The sequence below is a fragment of the Euleptes europaea genome, chromosome 14, assembly GCF_029931775.1.
Source record: "Euleptes europaea isolate rEulEur1 chromosome 14, rEulEur1.hap1, whole genome shotgun sequence".
In the NCBI taxonomy this organism is placed as follows: domain Eukaryota; kingdom Metazoa; phylum Chordata; class Lepidosauria; order Squamata; family Sphaerodactylidae; genus Euleptes; species Euleptes europaea.
The window spans coordinates 5,520,549-5,541,032 of record NC_079325.1 but is presented as its reverse complement, the minus strand read 5'-3'; the positions used below and the strand labels follow the sequence as shown (position 1 = coordinate 5,541,032).

Sequence of the window (20,484 nt, the reverse complement as noted above, 5' to 3'; positions counted from 1 at the left end):
TAGGTGAAAGACACCATTAGAAATGCAAAGTATTATTAAGCAGTGGTCTTAAGAGCGCTGGAGTTTTTTCCCTGAAGGCTGGCGCTTCAGTGCCCCATGTAGCTGCGAACTAATGAAGAGCAAATATCCCCCTGGTGAACCGAAACCACTTGCATTTTTATAAGCATCCCTCTTGAACACTCGAAAACGCTTGACCGTACCCTTGCAAAATGTGCTTTTGTGTGCACGGGTGTGTGTGCACATACACAGAGTGTCTACCTCTTCCCTGCAAAGCCCCCCCCCCCCCAAGTTACAAAACTAGCGTCTTCAAACTGGTTAAACAAAGTATGCGTCATGATGCAGGCCTGTTTTTCCAGAGCCTTACTTTCCCCCAGCATGACGTCTTATCAGGATGGATGGCAATTACCGATTGAGCCGTTTCCCACATCAAATCACAAGGCCAAGAAAACCACAATGCCTATCAATTCATCATTTTATAGACCTCGATCATGTCTCCCCTTAACAGCCTTCTTTCCAAGCCAAACAGCCCTCAGTGTTTTAACCGCTCCTCATAGGGCATTTGCTCTAGTCCCCTGTACTGATTTCCCCCAGTTCCCCCTCTGTGCTTGGGAGGGCCCAGAAAAAGGTGCCTGAATTCCAGACCAGTGAGTCCTGCCACGCAAAAAGCCCCGGTCTTTGCATTATCTGTGCAAGATGCAGAATACAGGTTTTCAAGGTGGTGTGGCTGGATTTCCTTGGTGCATAATTACAGTTTTAAGCATACAAATATCCCGGGGTTATGGCTGGAGCTGCTTGGATTTCCCCCCCTCTTTCTTTCCCTAGGAGCAGGCCAGGCCAAAATCTCTCCAATGCTGAAGAGCCGTGTGGCGTTTGTAAAAGGGGATTTAGTCCTGGCCTGACCATTATGGCAGAAGCCGCTTGTATTCCCCCCCACTAAAAAAAAAACACAGGACTTTTTGCTTGCAGCGGGCTCAGCGATGGATCTCTCTCTCCCTCTTGAAGGTTTTGTTAGATTAGCTCTCCCCAGCAAGCTCGGAGCCTCCCTGGCTCTCATGTCAGAATTTAATCAAACAGAACATCAACAAGCAGCTCTTAGTGAGATATCCCGGCCCCTTTGGGGGCAGCTGGACTCGCCTTCCACGCAGCCGCCTGCTTTTCCCACTGATCCGAGGTAATTAAAATGGCTTAACAGCCTTCTAAGCCAAACAGCTGTCTCCAGATAACTGGCCTGGCTAGGCAGGAGACCTTTGGTTCACGGCAAAGGGGGAAAAACCTCCTCATTCGGCCGCTCGGAGCGGTTGGGGCCAAGCAGGGATTCACCGTAAATGGCGAGGAATTTAGGGGCAGGAGGTGGAGGAGAGGGATTAAAATGCCTTGATTTTATGCCTGTATTACGGAGGGGAAGACGCAGGGAGCGAGATGAACGGAGAGGAAAGCGGGATTCCGGGAAAAGGGTAAAGATGGTTCTAGGGAGGATAATTCTGGACGAGTGAGAGATTCCCCAGAGCAGAGTTTTCCAAACTTTTTGAGTCATGGAGCACTTTTCAGGAGAGAAATTCATCACAGAGCACTAATTTTCACCTAGCACCTATATACTAAACCAAATAACAGTAGTATTTTTCTTGCCAATCTCTTCACAGAGCACTAGAAGAAGAAGAGTTGGTTTTTATATGCTGACTTTCTCTACCACTTAAGGGAGACTCATACTGGCTTATAATCACCTTCCCCTCCCCACAACAGACACCCTGTGAGGTAGGTGGGGCTGAGAGAGCTCTCAAGAGAACTGTGACTAGCCCAAGGCCACCCAGCTGGATTCACATGTAGGAGTGGGGAAACCATCCTGGTTCACCAGGTTAGCTTCTGCCGCTCACGTGGAGGAGTGGAGAATTGAACGCGGTTCTCCAGATCAGAGTCTACCGCTAGGAGATGTTTTGCGGCGCGTCAAGTGCTCCATGGAGCACAGTTTGGGAACCACTGTCCCAGAGGATAGGAATCGGCTGTACTGTGGTTCTTGGATCATGGTTTTGCCCACTAAGATGCAAAATGGGCACCCAGGAAGTCCTCGGCTGTGTGCCAACCTATAGTGGAAGATGGCTCTTCCGGGCCCTGGCTTTCATCTCAAATTTTGCCTCCTGATGCTGAGCAGGGCAAAAGGAAATGGGTCCAGGGGTCTGGTTAGAGGACTCTAAATGCAGCAGCTTTTTTGCTAACGCTAAGCGAGTCTGGGTCTTGACACCGCTTGGGCCATCTGATACATTCCAGCACCCGAGCAACCCCAGAGATGACAAATCGCCCAGGGCATCATGGGAGAAGATGCGTGTCCGCCCAGTACTGTGTGTTACCAGCTTGGCTCCAGAGGTGCTGCCAGTGGTGCCAACAGAGGATGCCGAGAAGAAGGGCACACCGAGTGGTAAACTGCCTCGAGCGGCCCTGTCATTACATGGATGGGAGACACCCTGGGTATCCTGTGTAAGCCAGCATGGGTTCCATAATAGCAGAAAGGCTGGGGATGGACACATCCAATAAATGAACATCACACATTGTGCTGGTGTGTGTGTGGATCCTGAGTCTCTAATCAGCATCCTGTGTGCATACGCAGATCCAGAAAATGTAGGTAGTCAACCTCAGAAGTGTGTGTTGTGGCCAGCAGAGCTGATAGAGGATACACCTTACTCTACCTTACGGGGAGGGGTTGTGGCTCAGTGGTAGAGCATCTGCTTAGCATGCAGAAGGTCCCGGGCTCAATCCCCGGCATCTCCAGTTAAAGGACCAGGGAGCAGGTGATGTGAAAGACCTCTGCCTGAGACCCTGAAGAGCTGCCAGCCGGAGTAGACAATCCTGATCTTGATGAGCCAAAAGATCTCATTCGATATAAGGCAGCTTACGTGTTTGTGTGTATCCCCGTAAAGGGGGCCGAGCCAGGTAACTGCAAAGGGATAGGAATGTTAGTCCGTTGTAGCAAAATAAAAGTTATTTCAATATGAGTTGTTGTGAGTCCCAGCGCACTTCCTCTGATATGTGGAGGGAAATGAAACCGAGAAACCTTCATTATGGGGCCTGTAACCAAACCCATAAAAAAGGATTCTCAGTTTGATTTCTGAAGAAGCAATCGATGACGCACAAAAAACACCCACTGAAATAAACGTGAATCCTTCAGGTGCCGCTGGACTTTCATCTCTGGAGTCTGCTGTTGATTCCTCTTAATTCCCATCCGGGGAGTCTGCTGTTGAATTCCCTTTAACTATTTCCTTCAGTTTTTGGAAAGCGGCAGAACCTGAACCCTCCTCTCCCCCCCCCCCCCAACACATTGTGACCAGAAGGATCCAAACCGGTTTGGGGAGGCAATCCCCTCCCTTTGGGGTTGGCTTAGCCCAAAAAGGGCAGAGCGGGCTAACTTTCCCTTGCTGGGCGTTGCTTTTTGCCGAGAGGCGGTTTTCGTGGGAGAGCGCTGCGTTTGGTGGCAAATGCCGAGGAACAGACTTTTCCAGTGTGTGGGTGTGCCTTTCCCATTGCGGCGTGCTGAGAATCTGACAATTGGGGTGGGGGCCTTACCTGCCTAAGCAGCAAATTTCAGGACGGGAGCATTAAGATTGTCTGGAAGCAAATGACTCCCATGGAGAGCCAGGGTGGTGTAGTGGTTAAGAGCAGTGGACTCTGATCTGGAGAACCGGGTTTGATTCCCCACTCCTTCACATGAGTGGCAGAGGCTAATCTGGGGGACTGGATCTGTTTTCCCACTCCTGTTTCCCCACTCCTCCACATGAAGCCAGCTGGGTGACCTTGGGCTAGTCACAGCTCTCTCAGCCCCACCTACCTCACAGGGTGTCTGTTGTGGGGAGGGGGAGGGAAGGTGATTGTGAGCCAGTTTGATTCTTCCTTAAGTGGTGGAGAAAGTCGGCATATAAAAACCAGCTCTTCTTCTTCCTCTTTCTCTTTCTCTTCCTCTTCCTCCTCCTCCTCCTCCTCCTCCTCTTCCTCCTCCTCCTCCTGCCACTCGAGTGTCCACCTTCACTCAGACATCCTTTGTGGCTCAACCTGTCAAAATATCCTGCAATGATGATATTTTACTGCACCGATGCAGATTTTTCTCACCGCTTCCCCATTTCTCCTGCAGCAAGGCTGCATTTGCCTGACTCCCGCCAAATGGGAAAATGTTCTTGTTCTCTTAAAAATGAGACCCAAAACCCCTGCAGCCCGACTAAGCCAGGGATGGCTAATTTCTGTTTTCCCCGGGCCTGTTCTGTCCTTCAGACCCTTTCACGGCTTGTCAGGTCCTCTAAATAACGGCTGCCATCACTGTCGAAAGAGAGCTTTGAAGGTATGGGGTACATGGACGATCCAGCATTTTCTCATGACTGACAGCAGTTTTGCCACCGAGGGGGCGGGTGAAGGAGCTTCAACGGCTGCCGCTAGCCCATGGGCCACCAGTTGGAGACCCCATAAGAACATAAGAAAGGCCCTGCTGGATCAGACCAAGGACCATCAAGTCCAGCAGTCTGTTCCCACGGTGGACAATCAGGTGACTCTAGGAAGCCCACAAGCAAGACGACTGCAGCAGCATGGTCCTGCCTGTGCTCCTCAGCACCAAAGATAATAGGCATGTTCCTCTGACACTGGAGAGAATAGGTATGCATCATGACTAGTACCCATTTTTACTAGTAGCCATGAATACCCCTCTCCTCCATGAACATGTCCACTCCCCTCTTAAAGCCTTCCAAGTTGGCAGCCATCACCACATCCTGGGGCAGGGAGTTCCACAATTCAACTATGCATTGTGTGAACTTTTATCAGTTTTTAATCTCTCACCCTCCAGCTTCAGCAGATGACCCCATGTTCTAGTATTATGAGAGAGGGAGAAAAGCTTCTCCCTGTCCAATCTCTCCATACCATGCATAATTTTATAGGCTTCTATCATGTCTTCTCTTAACTGCCTTCTTTCCAAGCTAACCAGCTCCAAGCCTTTTAACTGCTCCTCATAGGGCAGTTGCTCTAGCCCCCTGATCATTTTGGTTGCTCTTTTCTGCACACGGAACAATCATCTTTAGTTTAGTTTATTATATATTGCATTTTTACCCCAGACTTACTCCATCATGGAACTTAGCCCAGTGTACAAGAGACAGTGTAGTGGTTAGATTGTCGGATCTGGGAAACCCTGGTTCGAACCCCCTGCTCTGCCATGGAAGCTTGGACCAGTTGCACAGTCTCAGATTCGCCTACCTCACAGGGCTGTTGTGAGAATTAAATGGAAGGGAGGAATGATGTGAGTCGCTTTGGGTCTCCACTGAGGAGAAAGGCAAGATATAAAGAAATATTTTAAAATAATAATAATAAACATGGTGAGGGGGGTTCCAAGGAGCTCTCCCCTTCAACCACTGACTTGGTGAGCTTTAGCAAACTGTACCACATGCATTCAGACCACATTCTGGCACCCGCCATCCAGCAAGGAATATGCATGTGCAATCAAGTGTTGAGCAATTTTGCATTAAGAGCAAACATCCTTAACAAAGACACCACACCGTTCATTTTCCACTGTTCACCGTTAACACCTTGGAGAGGCAGTCAACCAGGGGCCAAAACAACACCTTTGGCTAATGAGAATTGTCCCTCCTGTGCTTATCTGTCACGTGTTATCCCACCCTTCCGAGGAGTTGAAGCGTCATCTCTATTGTCCCCGCTCCATTTTATCCACGCAGCAACCAAGTTAAACTGAGAGAGAGATTGACCCAAAATCATTCAGCCAGTTTCCTGGGCTGACTGGGGGGGGCATGATCCCCCACACATTTTATGCTACACTGACTGGCCTTGAAATGGTTTGGGCACACCTGTTGAGGGACACACCTGCCAAGTCTATGGAAGAGGCTTCCCTCTGCCGGCCCACTGAGTGGTGGGGGGTGGGGGAGAGGGCTGCCAGCAGGAGGATCTCCGGCTTATCTGCCCCGCTTCCTCCTCATCCAAAACATTCCCCTTCGGCTTCCGTACCCATCCAGGTTCTTCCAAGACCCACATGATCCTAGTAGTGTCCCATAATTGTCTGTAGACCCTCAAATTTCCCTGAAGGCTGTATCACGCACCTCTACTCCCAGAATGAACTGGAAGCAGTGTGGCACTGGGAATCTGGTAACCCACTGGGGTTTCCCACCCGGACATTCATTCTGGGAAGAAGTCTGGGGAGCAGCCGGACTCACCGCAGCGGTAGAAAGGGAGCAGAAAGTACTAGGGAAGGGGTACTAGGGAAGAAGGAATGGTGAGTTTGGCCAGGGGTCCATTTTGAGCACACACTGACACATGTCACGTGGGCCTAGTTTGGGCCATGAATGGTACATCTAAATCCACCTCTGTAGAGCTCAATGCAAAGAGCATTGTGTTTTTTCCGCTTCCTCTCCACATGCTAAACCATCCTTTAAAAAAAAAAAAGTTCTCTTGGAGAAAAAAGAAAACACCACAAGTGAATCTTCTTTCTTGCTCATTTCCTCCCTGCCTGGGGAGCTGCTTGACATTTTGGGGGGTAAAGTTTATAATTAAAAATGCAAAGTACGCCAGAGGAACCGCGTCCAAACTGCCGTGTCTACTAAAAAATGAAACAGTTTGATTTGGATTTTTTTTTTAAAGAAACATGAGGTCTTCCAAAGAGATTTCCATGTACCCTTCAGAACAATGCAAACAGCAGACAGGGAGCTACGGGCAGAGGGGAGGGGGAAGTATACCTAGCCAGGTGGGTTGAGGGAACAAAACGTGGTGTACCTTTGAGTGGTCTCTTAACAGGGTCGGTCAATTCACTGGTTGAAATTGACAGGTGAGTATGAAATAACTGCCTGTATTGAAGCTTTCTCTTTGTCAGAAGGATTTTTTATATAGATACTTTAATCATCAACAGATTTGATATCTGCTGCTCCTTACAAACATAAATCAGTGAAATGTTATCGTGAAGCCCTGCAATCAACTTTAGGGGGTGGCGAGGAACTATTATTGTTCATGATCTGAAGGTTAGCTTTAAATGTGAATGATTCACTGAACATTTCAACTCTTTGGCTGCAATCCTGGAACACCAGATCAGCCTACGGTTTCAAACCTTTTTCTTTTTTTCAAATGAAATTAAAACAGAAAAAAAGCAAAAATGCACACACACACAGCCCAGAGCTATTAAAAACAAAAACCGTTTGAATGCAGTTTCTGCAGATTAGGCTTCAGACCAAATCTTTCCGTTTGGAGATGCTCCTGGGCTTGTAGGAGGGGGCATTGCGAGGGTTGCCAACTTTCTCATTGGAGACTGGAGATCTGGAATGACAACTGGTCTCCACACTACAGAGATCAGTGCCCCTTGGAGAAAATGGCTGCTTTGGAGGGTGGATTCTATGGCATCGTATGTGGCTGAAGTCCCAAACCCTGCCCTCTATTCATTGCTCACTAGAATAAGCCCTCTTATTTGATGAAAATTAAAAATGTTTTTTTTCTGATTTTTAAATAAAACCATTTAAAAGCAAGGAAGAATGGGAAGGGTAGATATTGATTAGAACCGGAATGTACCATGTGCGCCCCTCAGGTGGGATCTCTTCACTGGTGGGTGGGTGGGTGGGTGGGTGGTAATCCTGAATATTTTACTGTGGTCGTTTTCTGCATATACAGCACTCTGATGGCAGGGAGATGGATTCTTAATTTAATCTTCTTTCTGGCATGCTGTTTTTCTAGATAAGTGTGTGTATAGTGCTGTTGAATCACAGCCGACTTACGGCGACCCCCAGCGAGGGGCTATCAAGGCAAGTGAGAAGCAGAGGTGGTTTGCCATTGCCTTCCTGGGAGCCAGCATGGTGTAGTGGTTAAGAGTGGTGGTTTGGAGCGGTGGTCTCTGATCTGGTGAACCGGGTTGGTTTCCCCACTCCTCCACATGAAGCCAGCTGGCTGATCTTGGGCTAGTCACAGCTCTCTTAGAGCTCTCTGAGCCCCACCTACCTCACAGGATGTTTGTTGTGGGGAGGGGAAGGGAAGGTGATTGCAAGCCAGTTTGATTCTGCCTTAAGTGGTAGAGAAAGTCGGCATATAAAAACCAACTCTTCCTCCTCCTCATCTGCAGAGTCTTCCTCGGCGCTTACCCTGCTTAGCTTCTGAAATCTGATGAGATTGGGCTATGCTATGCCGCCTTCCCTCCCATTTTCCTAGGCGCAGGTTTGTTTTTTTTAAATGTGGTGGATCTCAGACATGTAACCCCCCCCCCCCCGCCGCCTGTAATCTGAAGGGGTGCAGCCCAGCAAAGGAAACACAAAATGGGGGAACCGATCCAGCAGTCTAGCTGTGCATTACAGATTGTTTGCAAATACTCAGATAAATAGTCTGGATTAAAAAGAAGACGCTGGCCTGGTTAAACTAGAAGGAAGAGGGGGGTCAGGATGGGGCACAGTGCCCAGCGGAGTCTATTATGGAAACCTCCACACAAGTGCCTCTTTGTGGATTCTGAAGGAAGTGCGAGAGCGCTTGCAACTTAATAAGCAGAATCTACCACTCATTGTGAGAAGGAAAGGACGCCGTTTCTGTTTCATTTCCTATTGCAATAAATTGCCTCCAACAATAATGCGAGTTTGCCCTTCACTCCCCTTCCATCGGACTCCGATTGTGAATGGCAAAAGCTTTATTTGATTCAATCTACCGATTAGGGATGACTTAATATCGCCGCTTTTGTTCCTTTCCGATTTCTATAGTGTTGTTGGTTTCGACCCGCCTCGTTTCTATTGCCGAGCCTTTCGCTTCTTTCCTTGGCATTTAAAGTCCGCCACGTTCCTACCATTTTTATGCGATCCATACAGAGCTGACACTAATCATGCTGTTAAAAAGTGTACGTGTTGTGTGGGGGGGGGGGATGAAAGAAGGAAATGACACAGTGTGGGATGGGAAAGATCTTCGCCAGGGTGAAGCCAAGTCAAAATGGGGGTATTTGAGCTGAAGGCGCGAGTTTGCAAAATTTGCTTTCAACTATACAACTGATTAATGCTGTTCTGAATCTGCTTACTTGGCAGTAAGTCCCTTTGAGCTCAGTGGGAGATGTATAAGATTGTGTCAGGCTCCACAGCTTCCCATGCTCGGTTCCTTTGTTCCCCTCACGGACTTAAGCAATTTGAGACACGGCTAGCTTTTCTGAACCACCGGCCGAGAGTCAGAAACCATAGTACATGCTAGATTCCAAGGCTGGCCCTATCATTTGGCAGGGCGAAGCATCTTGCCTTAGTTGGGAAATCTGGGGGTACCCTGCAAGAACAGCAAAATTGTCAATGACTGATTTGTATTTGGAGAGGAGGCAGCACGGTGTAGCCTGAACTCATCAGATCTTGGAAGCCAAGCAGGGTCGGTACTTGGAAAGGAAAGCCCCAGAGGAAAGCGCTAGCCAACCACCTCTGCTTCTCGTTCGCCTTGATAACCCCTTGCTGGGGAGCCAGTGTGGTGTAGTAGTTAAGAGCTGTGGACTCTGATCTGGAGAACTGGGGTTTGATTCCCCGCTCCTCCACATGAGCGGCAGAGTCTAATCTGGAGAACCAGGTTGGTTTCCCCACTCCTCCACATGAAGCCTGCTGGGTGACCTTGGGTTAGTCACAGTTCTCTCTGAACTCTCTCAGCTCCCCCCCCCCCACCTCACAAGGTGTCTGTTGTGGGGAGAGGAAGGGAAGGAGATTGTAAGCTGGTTTGATTCTCCTTAAAAGGTAGAGAAAATCAGCATAAAAAAACCCAACTCTTCCTCTTCTTCTTCTTAATTTAAGTGGCCAAAGCAGGGAACAGGATGCTGGGATGGACCTTTGCTCTGACTAAGGAGGAAGCCAACTGGGTGACCTTGGGCTAGTCACAGTTCTCTCTGAGCTCTCAGCCCCACATACCTCACAGGGAGGTATGTTGTGGGGAGAAGAAGGAAAGGATATTGTAAGCCGGTTTGATTCGCCTTAGGATGGAGAGAAAATCGGCATATAAAAACCAACTCTCCTCCTCCTCCTTCTCCTCCTCCTCCTCTTCTTCTTCTTCTTCTTCTTCTTCTTCTTCTTCTTCTGTTGGTTGCAACTTGACGGCATTTCCTAACGTCATTTGTATTCTCTGTGTGCAAGTTTTTGCAAGAACTTTGGGAAGTAGACTAAGTATTGTGGAGGAGTTGTGGTACTTGGGTTTTCTGCCGCAGGCAGTCAACTTTCCCGAGGGATCTCTGCTCCAGGCTGTACAGAGGCAAAGTCATTCCTGGCCCCAGATGCGGTTCGTGCCAGAGAATGGCTCTAGAGAACTGGTGGATCTGAGGGTCCATTGCCAGTTCTTTCTCCTCGCGTGTATGCTCGGCAGGCAATTTCCCATGGGCTCTTGGATTCATCCAAACCTCGAGATGGTGTCTTATGCGGATGATAATGCTCCGGTTGAGTCACTCAGCGCAACCTGTAATTCCGGCTCTGTCTGGTCCACCTTCGGCTCTTTTCTCACCACTGATCTCTTGGGGCTCCAGGCTGCCGGAGAGAACAAAGGCAGCCGCCTGGGGGGGGAAGGATAATGGGGCACCTTCATGCCCACGGGGATGGCTCTGATCTCGGCCCCGTCAGCCTCTGTGTTCTGCTGCCTTTCCGTTACTCGCTGCCAGCTGAAGCTCTCAGCATGCGAAATCCCATTAGCCAAACCCCAAATTACCGGCATTTTACCAATTTTCTTCTCTCCCAAATGATGGATTGTACTTTGGGCAGGCGTCTCGGAAGGGGATCAGGAACAATTAGCTGACGGGGCCGGGAGCCTGGGAAGATAGTCTCACTGTTCGAGGGGGGCGGGGAAGCCTCCCTTTCACAGCATCTTTCTTGAGCAGCGGCTTTATTGAATGAGTCTCATGAACTTGGGGGCATAGCCCAGCTGAGGTAGATGTAGTTCTACACCCGGATTGTCCAGACTAGCTCGATCTTGTCAATCTTGGGAAGCTAAGCAGGGTCGGCCCGTACTTGGATGGGAGACCAATGAGGCTAGATGGCCATCTTTCAGCAGTGCTGATTCTATGATCTTAGGCAGACCATGAGAGGGAGGGCATCTTGGCCATCTTCTGGGCATGGAGTAGGGGTCACTGGGGTGTGTGGGGGGGGAGTGAGTGAGTTGTGAATTTCCTGCATTGTGCAGGGGGTTGTACTAGATGACCCTGGTGGTCCCTTCCAACTCTATGCTTCTATCAGTCTATGAAGTCCAGGGTCGCTACACAGAGACAGTCAATGGCAAACAACCTCTGCTCATATCTTGACTTGAGCTCGATGGCCCAGGCTAGCCTGATCTGATCTCAGAAGCTAAGCAGGGGTGTCCCTGCTTATTGCTTAGATGGGAGACCACCCAAGAAGTCCAGGGTTGGTGTGCAGTGGCAAGCAAAGGCAAACCACCTCTGAACCTCTCTTGTCCCGAAGACCCCATGAGGGGGTCACCGTAAGTCGGCTGTCACTTGACAGCACTTTCCACCACCACCAGGTAGATGTAGGCATGCTATGATGGAGCTCTGAAGCAAAGGTTAACTTTTTCTTGGCATCTTGAACAAAGAGGTCTCCAAATGTCCTGCCTCCAGGGAACACCAGCTGATCACCCTGTCTCCTTTTGATCCTCTCTTGGGGTCTGAACATATGAACTAATCCAGACCCCTTTGTAGTCAGACAACTGGTCCATCTAGCTTGGCATCTTCTTCTCTGCGTCTCCAGAGTACGAGCCAGAAAAAGTTTGTTCCCAGCGCCTGACCTCTGTGGCCCTTGGAGAGACCTGGGATTGAACCTGGGGCCTGATACCACTGACCACGGCTATTGCCTTGTAGCACACACCCGATTTGTGCCAAGGGATGTTGGGACCTCCAGCTTGCTTTGCCTGAAATGAGTGGGCAGCCTAGAAAGTGGCCAACATTTGGCACATTGCAAGGGAAGATTGGCAAGTGTCTGTCAGGAATATCTGTTCTTCATAACAGACCCCTGAGAGTGCTTCCAAAGAGCCACGTTGAGAGCCAGAGTGGTGTAGTGGTTAAGAGCGGTGGACTCTAATCTGGAGAGCCGGGTTTGATTCCCCACTTCTCCACATGAAGCCTGCTGGGTGACCTTGGGCTAGTCACGGTCCTCTCTGAACTCTCTCAGCCTCACCTACCTCACAAGGTGTCTGTTGTGGGGAGGGTAAGGGAAGGTGATGGTTGTGGGGAGAGGAAGGGAAGGCGGTTTGATTCTTCTTAAGGTAGAGAAAATTGGGGTATAAAAACCAACTCTTCTTCTTCAGAAGGCTACTGGAAAGCCACAGCCCCATTAAAAAAGTGGTAGGTTCTTCTCTCCTTTTTCACTCCTTGTTGTCAAGAAATCATCTATGTCCTATACACTAAGGGGGTGTTGGGTAGAGATTATGGAGCCTCTAGGGGTGATACAGCCACCTCAGAGGTTGACACAGAGAGGGATTGGGGGGAAGAAGGTATCTGGCTGCCATTGGCTGAGCTTTTGTGGTATCACAGAGAGTCAGGGCAGGCAGAAGGCCCTAGAGAAGAATGGGATGGAAGAAGCAGGGATGGAAGAAAGGAAGGAGGGAGGGAGGAGCTGAGGAGGTAGCGATCCAAGCTGCTCAAAGAGAGGATGGAGTTTGAGGAGGTTGGCAGGCACTTGGATAGGCTAGGGTTGAGTTTGGCCTCAACAATAATAGTAATCAATATCACATCAAGCGTTTATATGGCTGTTCAGAGTGTTTCACATGCATGGTCATGGTCATTCTTATGACACCCCTGCAAGGTAGTCCGCATACCCATGTGTGAAAGCAAGATTCAAGTCCACTAGCACCTTCAAGATCAACAAGATTTCCAGTCTTTAAGGATATAAGAATCAAAACTCTCTTCATCAGGGCAAAGGGAGCTTTGACTCTGGAAAGCTGATGCCCTGAGAAATCTTGGTGCTACTGAACTCAGATCTTGTTCTTCTGCCTCAGACCACATGAAAATAACTGAATATGGGTAGAGAGAGATTAGTTTTCTTAACTCACTGGCTGGCCTGGTGGCTGTGATGAGATTTGAGCTGGTGATCTCCCTGATCACACCTTCTTATCCGAGCTAGTCTGTTGTACCAGTTCTCAGGTGTAGGCATACGGTTGCCAGGTCCTTCTTTGCCACCGGCAGGAGGTTTTTGGGGCAGAGCCTGAGGAGGGTGGGGTTTGGGAAAGGGAGGGACTTCAATGCTGTAGAACCCAATTGCCAGAGTGGCCATTTTCTCCAGGTTAACTAATCTCTATCTCCTGGGGATCAGTTGTAATAGCAGGAGATCTCCTGCTATTACTTGGAGGTTGGCAACCCTATGTAGGCATAATATGGATAGGACATGGGAGATGCGTGGCTGTAGATATTGGGGTTGTACGTTCTGTGACCCGGTCGGTCACTTTAGGTATGAACAAAAAAACACCTTGGTAATCCCAAAAGAATGTTTTTGGATCTAAATCATACTTACAGGGAGGAAAGGGGGGGGACTTCATTCCAATGAAGTTTCTTATGACAGAGATCTTGGAAACAGGAAATGCTGCCTCTGTCTTGACATGTCCTCCCCCCCACACACACCGTTTCGTTCTTGTTTCAAACGAAGATATTGCAACGCTGTGCGTCAGCGAAGCCAAACCTAAAGTCATATGGATTTTTTTTTTTAAAAAAAAGAACAAACAAATCTGCCATGTTTACTGAATCACACTTTTGATTTGGAACGGCAGCGCGTTTGACAGTTTTGCTTCAGAATGAAAAGTTCTGGATATTCTCACCGTCCCTGCCAAGAGTGGGTGGCGTGTGCGACTTTGTGGTGCCAAAAGCAGGAGTTGACAAGGAGGCTTCTCTTCCAGGGCTTTTCCCGAAGTCTGTCTAGCAGATTCTTTTCCTTTCCTGGCCTCTTGCAGCACTAGCTGTGCGTATGCCACGATTCGGTGGAAGTACGGAGGAAGCACGCCTTTGGTGGCAGCGACAGGATTCTGTTTCCTGCACTATCAGCTTCCACTTAAAAAGAAAGCAAGGTTCTAGACCTCACGTTTGTAGAGAGATACTTCAAAAAGCATAAGCAATGCCTGCTGAAATCTTGGGGTGGGGGTAGGGTTGCCAGGTCTCTGTTCGTAACCAGTGGGAGGTTTTTGGGGCAGAGCCTCAGGAGGCTGGGGTTTGGGGAGGGGAGAGACTTCAATGCCATAGAGTCCAATTGCCAAAGCGGCCATATTCTGCAAGGGAACTGATCTCTGTCGGCTGGAGATCAGCTGTAATAGCATGAGATCTCCAGCTAGTAGGGTTGCCAGCTCTGGGTTTGTGAATTACTGGGAGATTCTGGGGGTGGAGCCTGAGGAGGAGAGGGTTGGAGAGGGGAGGGACCTCAATGCCATAAAGTCCAATTGCCAAAGTGGCCATTTTCTCCAGGGGAACTGATGTCTATCAGCTGGAGATCGGTTGTAATAGCGGGAGATCTCCAGCCACCACCTGGAGGTTGGCAACCCTTTGGGGGTGGAGAATAACGTGTCAGACACTGAGGTTCAGGAAACCTTGGTTGCTGTAGCTCAGATATTGTGGTGGTTGAAAGTACCACCAAGTTGCAGCCGACTTATGGTGACCCTGTAGAGTTTCCAAGTCTAGGGATGAACAGGGGTGGTTTGCCATTCCCTTCCTCTGCTTGGCAATCCTGGACTTCCTTGGTGCTCTCCCATCCAAATATTAACCAGGTCTGACCCTGCTTAGCTTCTGAGATCTGACAAGATCGGGCTAGCCTGGACCACTCTGGACAGCTATTCCACAATTGGCTAAAGGTCCATCAGCATGATCAGTTGTGAGTCTGCCTCCCTAGGGCTTACCAAGCTTCTGCCGATCTTCTCACCTGGATGTTCTGCACTGCTTGCCCTGAATCTTTTTTAGTGTTTCATATGCTGTTGTTGCTGGTGGGTACCCTGTCTCAGTGGCTTTTGACATTTCTGTCTTCAAGAAGCCCTTTCCACAGGGACAGATCCGTTTGGGACATCTGTCATGGAACTTCTGATTGTTCCTAAGGATTCTGGGAAGCATCGCAGGATAAAACTAGACAAAATGCTGGAAGGACCACAATCCAACACGTGTTTTGTTGGGTAGGGGCCATGGCTCAGCGGTAGAGCATCTGCTCGGCATGCAGAAGGTCCCAGATTCAATGCCCAGCTTCTCCAGTTGAAAGGGACATGGGAAGTAGGTGATGTGAAAGACCTCAGCTTCAGTTTGTGGAGAGCGGCTGCCAGTCGGAGTAGGCAATGCTGAGTTTAATGGGGCAACCAACTGATTTGGTATAAGGCAGTTTCATGTGTTCAAATAGCAACTGGGGGTGGGGAGCAGATCAGGGCTGTGATGTGGGTGGGAGGAGAAATTTACCTTCCACCTCGATACCATTCACTGACTTCAGACCTCTCCCTAGAGCTGCTGTTTGAAAAAATATCTAAGCAATATGCATACCCCCCCACAAGTAGGGCAAGTAGTTGCCATCTGAGATCAGGACATCCATGTTGGGGGAAGAGTTCACCCCCTTCGCATTCACCATGACCCCACCCCACCCCCACCCCCATTCTGAATTAGATCTCTATGGCTCCTGTTGAGCAACAAAAGCAGGCTGGAGATCAGTTCACTGACTGACTAGCATTTCGTTGAGTTAGATCTTTTGAGCCCTGCGAGCCTACCTAGCAGGGTGCTTGCCGGGGCCTCGTTGCCGATCCTCACCCTTTCTTTGTACAATCCGAGAGCAGGCCCTTCAGGCATCCCCAACACATCTGCAGGGATGTGCATCCAGCTGTTTTAACTAATAAGAAAACGACTGCAAATGCCCCATCTGGTAGTGCAGTTCAAATTGGAAAAGAAAATTGTGGCAATATTTGGAAATCTTCACTATTGCCCATTTTTCTCTTGCCTGGCAGGCGGCTTAGAGTGATTGGAGAAGTGGGGTGGGGGAGAGAGAAAGCAGTTGTGTTTGGTGGCAAAAAACAAAACCCTTTTGAAGATACAAAGCTCTGTATAAACCCTGCATGTTGTTCTTCTGGGTGGGGCCGAGCTGGGACAGGCTGGAACGGTCTCTCTGCATCCACTGGATGGAGAAGCAGAGGTCTCTGCCTCACAAAGGTGGTGAGCAAGTCCGGCCCTCGGTCTCTGGGGAAAGGCTGGAGAAAGCTGCCGCAACCCGGCCTTTCAACCAGAGCTTCTGCTTTGCCCAGGGAAGCTTGGGGAGATGTTGAAATAGCAGCTAATCTGGTCTATTCAGACCAGAATAAAAGGCAGGGCGGGGGAGAAACAGCACGAGGAGGATCAGGAGGCATTTGTTGTTTTTTGGAGCCGATGGTTCCCAGAAGATTTCAGGGGAGATGTGTCTTGGGTAGACGTGGACTTGGTCTTTGGCCCTGTTCAGATTTCCATCTTTCCCCAGTAGGGTTACCAACTCTGGGTTGGGAAATTCCTGAAGATTTTTAGGGGGGGAGCCTTGGGAGGGTGGGGTTTGGGGCAGGGAGGGAACTCAGCAGAGTACAATGCAGGAGTGTCAAATATACAGCCCGCTGGCCAGATCCGGCCCCTTGAGAGCTCTCATCCGGTCTGCCAGCAGCCATCTCCCCCCCAGTCCCAATCTGGGCTGGCGAGGCATGGCCCGGCCCGACCAAGAGACATTCATGTCATATCCAGCTCTCGCAACACATCAGAGTCCGCCCTCCAAAGCAGCCATTTCCTCCAGAGGAGCTCATCTCTGTAGTTTGGAGATCTGTTGGAATTCCGGGAGATCTCCAGGCCCCACCTGGGGGATTGGCATCCCTAGATTGGGATCTCCTTGCATGGCCCTGCCCTTCTTGGTGCTGTCCCCAGTCTCCCCTCTGGTGCATTTGTTGGTGCAGTTTGCAAAGGAGTTGACTCAGATCAGCCCGGCATGTATGTGCCTGATTCCCACAATCTGTACAAGCCTGCAGTATCCAACCAGTGTAAATCCAGGGTCTGTTCATATTGGGCTTCATGCTTTGTGAGTGTAAACTCTGGCATATAAATGGGTGTGTGCCAGGCACGTGTAATAAAGGGGACCGGTGAGAGTGGTGCGATCCTGATCCCTAATGGTGAATTGCAACCACTGCAGCAGAGTTGGGTATCTGGGACCCCTCCGACCAGCCAGCATGGTTTAGTGGTTAAGAGCGGTGGTTGGGAGCGGTGGACTCTGATCTGGAGAACCGGGTTCGATTCCCCACTATTTCCCACCTTAGAGTTAGGGATAATCAGAACAGTTATTTTCGTTTGGATTCGCCTTCCCGTTTTGTTGGAGAACCATCTCATTCTGTGGGGGGTAATTCGTCATCCACCAGAAAAGGGAATCGGCGTGTGAACTGGAAACTCCCCATCTCCTTGGCCAGCCTGTTCTAGTTGTGCAAGAATCCGCACCACCAGGAGGAAGCATTTTCTTCCTATCACATCTCGATCTCTTGCTACAACTTGAACTCATTGGATGCAATCCAGGAAATAATTCCTGATTGAGTCAATGGGCTTTAGGTGCTTAAATCCCTTTGATTTTTTTCAATGGGACAGGGCCCGATTTCAGCAAAATTTAAGCCTTCTCAATGGCATCCATTGTTCCTTGTCAAGTGGCCCTGGTTTGCTAGCTGCTCACCTGCTTTTTGATGGCTACCATCTGGAAGCTTCTGCGGTGTAGCCCTCTTCATCTTTTTCTTCATTCTGCCTCACCTTACCCGTCCAGTACTCTAAACCTCTTATTTGTTTGTTTGTTCATCTGTTGACTTCATTTATACCCCACCTTTCTCTCCAATGAGAACCCAAAGTGCTTTCTATCACATGAACATATGAACACGTGAAGCTGCCTTATACTGAATCAGACCCTTGGTTCATCAAAGTCAGTATTGTCTACTCAGACTGGCAACGGCTCTTCAGGTTCTCAGGTAGAGGTCTTTCACATCACCTACTTGCCTAATCTAGGTATTGAACCTGGGATCTTTTGCATGCCAACCAGATGCTCTACCACTGAGCCACAGTTGGAAACAGCAAGACCAAAGGGCCATGACAGTTAGGAAGTACGGGGTGAGATATATGTTGGGTAATGCTGAAACGTCATTCACACACACACACACACATGCTGAGGAAGCTGCCTTCTGCCGAATCAGACCCTTTGTCCATCAAGGTCAGTATTTTCTACTCAGACCGGCAGCAGCTCTCCAGGGTCTCGGAGAGGTCCTTCACATCACCTACTCTCCTAGTCCCTTTAACTGGAGATGCCGGGGACTGAACCTGGGACCTTCGGCATGCCAAGCAGATGCTCTACCACTGAGCCACAATCGCTCCCCTAACATCATTCATTTCTCGTCCACTGTATCCTCACAACAACCCTGTGAGATAGGCTAGGCTGAGAGTGTGTGGCTGGCCTCCCTGCTCCATCTTCTGTTCCATCCTTGGCCCACCTTGTCTTCTCTTCTGACTGTGTGGGTACCAGTACTTCATAAATGGTGCCATGCAGATCTTTGGTTAATCTGTGAATGTTCATATTTTATATGTTATTAGAGGTTTTAATTGTAATTTATATTATATATTATGACATTGTTTTCAAATTGGAATGCTGTTGGTGTTTTAGGGATATGAGCTGCCCTGAGCTCGACCCTGGTCGGGAAAGGTAGGGATAAAAATCTCAAAAATAAATAAAAATAACTGGCCTAAGGTCACCCCGCAAGCTTCCATGGCAGAGCAGGGATTCGAACCTGGGTCTCCCATATCCTAGTTCGACACTAAAATCACTACACCACACTGGCTCTCAAGGAAGGAAAGGAAGAGCAGTTTCTTTCTTTGCTGGGAAACAACCTTAGAACAAGGATTCCCTGGGAAACACCTTGGTAACACTCAGGTGTCTCCTGAGAACATCTAGACTGACCCGCTGAGAAGGTATCCTCCTAGTTTAGTACTAGAGCAATAACAAAGTAGCTGGGGAGAAACCCTAGAACAGCAGTTCCCAAACATTTTGAGTCATGGACCACTTTTCAGAAGATAAATTTGTCACGGAGCGCTAATTTTTACCTAGCACCTATATACTAAACCAAATGACAGTAGTATTTTGCTTTCCAGTCTCTTCACAGAGCACTGGGAGATGCTTCGCGGAGCACCAAGTGCTCCATGGAGCACAGTTTGCGAACTGCTGTCCTAGAAAATACCTGATAGCCCCTGCAGTCTAGCAGGTGGGGAAGGGGAGGGGCTGTGGCTCAGTGGAAGAGCATCTGCTTGGCATGCAGAAGGTCCCAGTTTCAATCCCCAGCATCTCCAGTTAAAGGGACTAGGCAAGCAGGTGATGTGAAAGACCTCAGCCTGAGACCCTGGAGAGCCGCTGCCGGTCAGAGTAGACAATACTGACTTGGATAGACCAATACTGACTTGGATAGACTTCTGATTCAGTAGAAGGCAGCTTCATGTGTTCATGTGAAGAGATTCAGAGAAATATCCCAGAGAAATAAATTCTCCTGTCATCCTTGTTGCTTTCCTGGGAATCCTCTTAAGCTTTTGCTCCTTTCTGTCATGCAAAAGGGACACCCCAAACTGGGCACGCCATTCGTACTCGGAGCAGGAACCATCTTGCAATCCCACTGGAGCACAAGTGAGGCCGGACAGAAGGCGGGAACCTTTCTGGATCCCCAGGGGCTAAAACCAACAAGTTTCTAATTGCCTGAATGATCGTAATGATTGAGGACTGCACAGCCGAGGCCGGGGAGGGGGAAACCATCCAGCCCACCTTTCTTATCCCCCCCCCCCCCCCCGTTGCTCCTGAACTTAAAAAGTTGAGTCAGCACAGTTTCGGCTTTTGTCATACCTCCATTGTGCTGCCGGGTGACTCATCACCTCTACCAGCCGGGCATTGTGAGTTTCTCGTTTCCGGCTCCCTTTCTAATCTGCCAGCTCAGGGGATTTTTCTTTGGGTCTATTTTTGTTGTTTCATTGAAACAGGTCTCCAAATCCCTTTGTTTCGGAAGCAAATTGGTCTGATGGATTAGAAACATTCATTGCTCTTCCGCTACTTAGTCTTCCGTTATTGCTGAAAAGAAGGGATTTGAGAGGGGCAATGGGCAGGATTGTTGGGTTATTTTATTTTATGTACTTAATTTGTAAATAAATAATCTTCCTCCCTAACGAGGACCCGAAGAAAAAGAAGAGGTGTTGTGTTTTATATGCCTACTTTCTCTACCACTTAAGGAAGAATCAAACCAATCACCTTCCCTTCACCTCCCCACAACAGACACCCTGTGAGGTAGGTGGGGCTGAGAGAGCTGTGACTAGCCCAAGGTCACCCAGGTGACTTCATGTGTAGGAGTGGGGAAACAAATCCAGTTCACCAGATTAGCCTCCACTGCTTATGTGGAGTGGGGAATCAAACCCAGTTCTCCAGATTAGAGTCCACAGCTCCAAACCACCACTCTTAACCACTACACCATGTGGCTTTCAAAACAGCTTATGTCATTCTCCTCTCTTCCTTTTTATCCTCACAGCAACCCTGTGAGGTAGACTGGAATGAGAGT

General features: G+C 49.1%; 1 protein-coding gene and 1 non-coding gene across 2 annotated transcripts in view; both read left to right on the top strand.

Annotated features, from left to right (window-relative positions):
- Positions 1–20,484, top strand: part of LOC130487366 (nectin-1-like) — a 152,804-nt gene that overhangs the window by 71,163 nt on the left and 61,157 nt on the right. The gene's annotated exons all lie outside the window — the stretch shown is intronic.
- Positions 2,689–2,760, top strand: TRNAA-AGC (transfer RNA alanine (anticodon AGC)). The gene has a single exon. It is a non-coding gene; the product is annotated as a tRNA-Ala (tRNA).